Source organism: Vipera berus (genome assembly GCF_964194415.1).
Source record: "Vipera berus genome assembly, chromosome: W".
Lineage (NCBI taxonomy): Eukaryota > Metazoa > Chordata > Lepidosauria > Squamata > Viperidae > Vipera > Vipera berus.
In genome coordinates, this window is record NC_138210.1 from 41533221 (window position 1) to 41540449 (window position 7229).

Genomic DNA, 7229 nt, shown 5'->3' on the forward strand with positions numbered 1-7229 from the left:
GGGGGGATCAGGCCCTATGGGTAATCTCACAGTTCTCATTCCTTTTCCCCACCAGATTAATGGCTTCCATTTGTCTAGCCAGGCTAGTCCTAGGATCACAGTCTCAGAAATCTTTGGAGCTACCAGGAAGCGAATAAACTCCCAGTGCTTGCCTATTTCCAGGCTTAAGGGCTCTGTTAATTGCGTGAGTAAAGTCCCTCCCATTAGGGAGCCATCGGCTTGCTCAAACCTCACAGTTTTGGAGAGCGGCTTAGCCCGTATGCCCAGTCTCAAGGCACATGACAGGCTAATGATGCATTGGGAGCAGCCAGTATCGACTAGCACTTTCAGGTCTACTTGTGCCCCTGACTTAGGGATTATGGGTTTAGCGGGCAATAAAAAGGGTAGGATGCATCGACTCACCATCGGGTCGTTCTCCCCTTCATCGTCGCTGTCGAAAGAAGGCAAAACTGGAGTGGATCCAGTCTGAGTTCCAGCATCTTCCCATGTGGGGGATGTCACCTGGATAACAGGTTCCTGTGTCATCCGGTTGGATTTCTCTCCCTTTAGCCGCTGTGCAGGTCTCTTTCTCACTGCTGGTCCTGGTCTGTTCTGCTGTTGGGGGAAGGGGACTGGGCATTTCGCTGCTCGATGTCCCTGCTGTCCGCATTGGAAACATTGAATTGCCGGGTCTACAGGTGGCTTGAGTCTTTCAGCCATTACAGTAATTGGAGATCTTCGTGGGGGTGATTGCCATTCAGGTTGTTCTGACCTTGGTTTGGGTTCAGGTAGGAGAGGCTTCTTATAGCGGGCGAGCTGAACATCTAATTTCACCGCTGCCTGGTACCATTTATGCATTTGGTCAGGCACAGCTCGGTAGATACATGCCAGAGTAAGGTAGTCATCTAATCCTTTTCTAAAAAGATGAATTATGGATTCCTCAGGCCATCTCTCTATCCAACCGGCCAGCTTTTGAAAGTCCCGCACGTACTCCAGGGCAGGCCGGCCAGCTTGCTTTACCTTATGGATTTGCTCTTCTGCTCTGAGGGCGACGGATGGTTTCTCAAATCTTTCCTTTAGCCCCAGGAGGAAAAGGTGGGGGTCCTCCAATTCAGGGGTCTGCTCGTTATATAAATTGTTCAACCATTTGGATGCTTCTCCCTCTAGGCTGGATGCAATTACATCGACTATAGCACCTGGGTCTGGGTAGAGATGGGCCCAGCTATTCAAATGAGAGCGTACGTGGTTGAGGAAGAAAATCAGTTTCTCTGTGTCCCCATCGAAGGTTGCTCTGAAGGGTGGGCTCATCATTGGTTGCTGGGGTCCCCATTGCTGCTGGCCCCACCCTGGTTGTTGGTTAAATAGTTGCTGGGGCTCCCACTGCTGTTGTTGTGTCTCCAGTTGCTGCTGGCCCCTCTCTGGTTGCTGATTTAATGGCTGCCAGGGCTGCCACTGCTACTGGCCCCACTGGTCCTGCTGTACGTTCAGGGGTTGTACATTTGGGTCCTGCTGCTGCCATCCTTGCTGTTGTCCTCCTACCAGCTCCTGATCTCCAGGCTTCTGCACCACCCCCCAGCTGTTGCAAGGCTTCTATTAGCTGGGGCAAGCTCAGAGGTTGTTGGCCTTTCACTTGTGGGGGCTTCCCAACCTCCCATTGCTGCAGAGGCCCCAGGCTGGGGTCCTCTGTCTCTATGGGTCTGGAGGGCTTGGCAGGGGACTCCTGGGTCTGGCACGCAGTCTGATCTGCAGACAGGATTTTCCACTCACCCAAATTCTCAGATGGTCTAGCAGCTCTCCACCATTTTGCTTTTGGGGCCTCCGGCAGTCCAATCTCAAGCCGTGTGCAGTCTCCACTGGAGTGATTCCAGCCTGACGACCAGCTGACCTCTGCTAACTGAAGATGGGAGTTCTGCAAAAATTCATCTTCCCACAGCATACTTTCAGTTAAATCCTGATCTGCACTGTCGGCAGCTGCCAAGTCTTCAGTTCTCGGCCAATTCTCTGTTTACATGATAAAGATTCTCCTCTGAATCTTTGCCAACTTCTTTCAAGGCCATATACAATGGCAGGTTGTTTGAAAGAATGCAGATTCTGGCATGTTGTCATGGTTCTGATGAATAAGACAAATCAAACAGATTGCAGACATATTATTTATCTAAAAAGTCTTAGTAAAGAGACGAAACATCGGCACTCATGGAGGGATGCCAGAATCTGAAATCTCCTCCCCCCAAACCCATCATAACACACACACAATACCCACCCTTATCTACACATCATAAATCACACTATCCAATTAGTTTTACATATGAGGGTTCACTTCCCATTCTGTACGTGGCTTTTTGCAATCTTATCACAACTTCCGGGTGATTCCTCCCTCCCAAATGAAGCAATTAAAATAACAGGTGGTCTCTTATATTGTCAGTGCAAAAACATGTCAATGTTTGCAGCATTGACACCCTCACTTTCGGAGGATTTTTACTTGTGGGTTTTTTTCTTTCTTTTTCTCAGGAAATCAGTCAAAGTAGAAGAGAGAAAATCAATATTCTTACCCAGTTCAGTCACGCTGTTTACAATCATGCTTAGTTTAGTGCTTTTTGGCTTTGGCTGCATGTAGCTTGGGGTAGACTCACGAATGATGCTAGCCTTTCTTCTGTAAGTTTTTGGAGAGCTTTCCCCAGATGTCCTGATTGACCACTGTGTCCCCAGGATCGGCGGGGCTTCCCTCCTTCCTTGCCACCTCTCTGGGGTGGCTTTTGATCCCTTGGCTGTTGCGCTAGCTGCGCAGAAACAGAAGCCAGTATTCTGTATCTTCTTTTTCTTTAATTCTCAATGCGAGTCTATCCATTTCTGCACAATCCAGTATTTTCTTAATTATCGCTTCCTCCAATGGTGTTATCTCATTTTTTCTGTGCTGCGCAAATACAGTCCTCACTGCTGTTAGTACATGTAATGTTAAATATACATTTTGTTTATTAAATTTTTCTGGCATTATGCCTAATAAAAAAAGAGGTTTAAAATCTACATGTTTCCCTAACATCTTTTCTAACCAAGTATGTATTTTTGTCCAAAGTATTTTTGCTTTTACACATGTCCACAACAAGTGATGGTATGTACTGGGATTTTGATTACATTTCCAACATTTACTAGATATATTTTTAAACATTTTTGCTAATCTAACAGGAGAAAATGCCATCTATAGAACATTTTGTATACGTTTTCTTTATACGAAGTAGCCATTGTCAGCTTATAATTTCTTTCCCAAAGATTTTGCCATTTCTCTAATTCTATATTATATCAAAAGTTTTTTGCCCATATAATCATTGTTTCTTTCACTTGTTCGTCTTCCATTTTTAGACTCAATAAAAAATTATACAATTTTTTAATCATTTTTTCATCAGAAGTCAACCACACCTGATCAAACACTGTCTGATCTTTATAAAAACCATATATTTTAACATCTTTATCATACCTCATGAAGGTGTGCCAGTCCCAAGACCACGGGGAAGTGTAGATCGGAGGTGATATAGAACTGGATGGCCTCCACATGGGAACTGATGGCCATACATAATGGTTGCGTGGCGGCCGTAATTGGCCCAGACAGGAGCACTCGACCATCGATAGTCTCCACTAACATGGGCGGATCCACCGGGCACTGGGGAACAGCCCATTTGGCCACAAATGCTGAGTCCATAAAATTTGTGGTGGCCCCAGAGTCAATTAAGGCATGGACTGGAATCCCCTCTGGCTGTTGTGATTCAGGGTCAGCCTGTGGGTTCGGCAGTTGGGTCGGACGACTCAGAGGAGGAGGGGGGTGTTGAAGACCTTGCTGAGGGGGTTGAAGATCTTGCTGATGATAGCCCTCATCCAGGCCCCTCCCACTTGGTCACCACGGAGACCCAGCTGTGTTTGTTTTTGTAGCTATAAATTTGGCAGGCGTAATTACAGCCTCTTGCCTTCTTATAAAAGGGGTTGTCCCTGCCTTTTCTGCAGGGCCGGTAGCAGGCTGGTACAGAACAGTTTGCCTTCAGCCTCCCACCCCTTACTAATATTATGGAGCAGCTACGTGCTGAGAATGCCCAGCTCACCCAGCAACTCACTTTGCTGGCAGCTCAGGTGGCTCAACTGCAAGCTCAGGTTCATGCTGCACCCCCACCATCACCCCCACCCAGGAGAAAATGCCAAGTTGCGATGCCGGATAAATTTACAGGCACTCCAGAACTGTTTCCTGCTTTCCTGGGACAATGCCAGCTCTTTATCAGCATGAGAGCAGCTGATTTCCCCACTGACCGGGATAAGGTGGGGTTTGTGTTAAGCCTTCTTTCGGGTGATGCAGCTCGTTGGGGCACGCCTCTGCTGGCTCAACCTAGCCCATTGTTGGACAACTTTGTGGGGTTTTGTGATCATATGCGTCTGATGTATGAGGACCCTATTAAGACGCAGACTGCTACTCGACGCCTGAAAGCTCTGAGGCAGGGTCAACGCCCCCTACAGGGCTATATCAGCGATTTCCGGCTGCTTAGCCAGGATTCCGCCTGGAATGAGGCTGCGCTCGTGGATGCCTTCCAGGATGGATTGTCGGAGGAGATGTTGGATGAGCTGGCCCGTGTGGATATTCCCTCAGACCTGAATGGGCTGATCCATCTCTGCCTGCGGATCAATGCTCGGTTGCAGCAGCGAAGGAGTCGCCGTGCCACCCCACAGACCCCTGCAGCCCCTGTTCTGCGTGAGCCCCCAGTTCAAAGGGAGGAGCCAATGGAGCTGGGTGCCGCCAGGTCTCGTCTATCGGTGACTGAAATGAACAGACGACGATCGGGGGGTTGTGTTTTTACTGTGGGGACCCTGGGCATTTGGCTGCTTTTTGCCCAAAGAAGTGACAGCGGGCATCAGTGACCGAGTCTGCCCCGAGAAAGTCCCCTACCTTTCTGTCGGGAAACGCCCCAAGCCCAATCTAGACGGGCGTCCCACAACAACACTGAGCGACGTCTTTCCAATGCTGCCTGTGGACCTCCACGGCATCTGATTTTGGAAGCACGTCTGATCCTTCCTGGCAAGCCAAAGGGGATTCCAGTCCATGCCTTAATTGACTCTGGGGCCACCACAAATTTTATGGACTCAGCATTTGTGGCCAAATGGGCTGTTCCCCAGTGCCCGGTGGATCCGCCCATGTTAGTGGAGACTATCGATGGTCGAGTGCTCCTGTCTGGGCCAATTATGGCCGCCACGCAACCATTATGTATGGCCATCAGTTCCCATGTGGAGGCCATCCAGTTCTATATCACCTCCGATCTACACTTCCCCGTGGTCTTGGGACTGGCGTGGCTCCAGGCGCATGACCCACAGATCTATTGGTCACAGAACTTGGTCACCTTCCCAAGCTTGCAGTGCGTGGACTACTCCCGCCATATCTGTGCCGGCCAGGTGGAGGGTTCCCCAGGGGTTTCCTTGCCTCCCGAACTGTCCGAGTTTGCTGATGTGTTCAGCGAGACAGAGGCGGATCAATTACCCCCGCAGAGGCCCTATGACTGCCCCATTGATTTAGTCCCTGATGCGCCTCTCCCAGTGGGGCGTTTGTACTCCATGTCGGACCCCGATTTGGCTGCATTGCGGGACTTTCTGGAGAAGAATTTGGCTCAAGGTTTCATCCGGCCCACATCCTCGCCAGTGTCTGCACCCGTGCTCTTCGTCAAAAAGAAGTCGGGCGAATTGCGGCTTTGCTGCGATTATAGGAAACTCAACGCCATCACGGTGCGCAATCGTTACCCGCTGCCCCTCATCCCCGAACTCTTGGACCGACTCCGGGAGGCTAAGATCTTCACGAAACTGGTCCTTCGTGGAGCTTACAACCTCGTCAGGGTTCGGCCGGGTGATGAGTGGAAGACGGCGTTTGGTACTCGCTATGGACATTTTGAGTACACGGTGATGCCGTTTGGCCTGACCAACGCCCCCGCTGTGTTTCAGCATTTCATGAATGACATTTTCCAGGATTTGTTGGATCAGTTTGTCTTGATCTACTTGGACGACATCCTGATCTACTCCCCGTCTCGTGAGGTGCACCATCAGCATCTCCATCAGGTCCTGCAGCGACTCCGAGAACATCGGCTGTTTGCCAAGTTGGAGAAGTGCCAGTTCTATCGGGTGACCATCGATTTCCTGGGTCACCGCATTTCTCCTGAGGGCATCGCCATGGAGCCGAGTAAGGTTGAGTCTTTGCAGAGTTGGCAACCCCCGCGTCGCGTGAAGGATGTTCAGCGACTTCTTGGGTTCGCCAACTATTACCGAACTTTCATCCCTGGGTTTGCTGCCTTGACAGCCCCCCTCACCCGGCTCCTGCAGAAGAAGACTCGGTTCCAGTGGAACGCTCCAGAACAACGGGCTTTCCAGACTTTGAAGGAAGCCTTCATGAAGGAGCCCATCTTGAAGCATCCTGACCCACAATGCCCGTTTGTTGTGGAGGCGGACGCCTCCGACAGTGCCTTTGGGGCGGTGTTACTCCAGGCAACGATGCCCTCTTCCCTTGCGCGTACCATTCACGAAAACTGAACCCTTCGGAGCGCAATTATACAATCTGGGAGAAGGAGCTGCTGGCCATCAAAGCGGCGTTCGAGGCCTGGAGGCATCATCTGGAGGGAGCGCGGCATCAAATCGAGGTCCAGACGGACCATAAGAATTTGGAAAGCCTCCAGACCGCTCGGAATTTGAACCAATGCCAGATCCGGTGGTCTCTTTTCTTTGCGAGGTTTGACTTCCGGGTTCGGTACATACCTAGCGGGCACAATCAAAGAGCGGATGCTCTGTCCAGGAAGCCGGAATATTCCCGAGTGGAAGACAAGCTTCTGCCCAGGACAGTGATCCCCGTCGAGTCTTTTGCTGCGGTGCGGGAGCCGGTTGATATACGGGCTCGGATCCGGGAGGCACAGCAGCAGGAGGTGTGCGTGGCTCAGCAGAAGGAGGAGGTGGGGCCAGATTCTCCTTGGACGGTCACGGATGGACTCTTGTATTATCGTGACCGGCTCTACGTTCCGGGAGGGCCACTCAGGGGACTCATCCTCAGCCAGTGTCACGATAACCCGGCGGCGGGGCATTTTGGCCTGTTCAAGACCCTGAACCTGGTCTCCCGTACCTTCTGGTGGCCCCGAGTCCGACACGACGTCCAGTCCTATGTTACCTCCTGCATCCCATGCAGGCAGGCCAAGTCAGCGACAGGGGCCCCGCCTGGATTACTGCAGCCTTTGCCGACACCCAAAAGACCC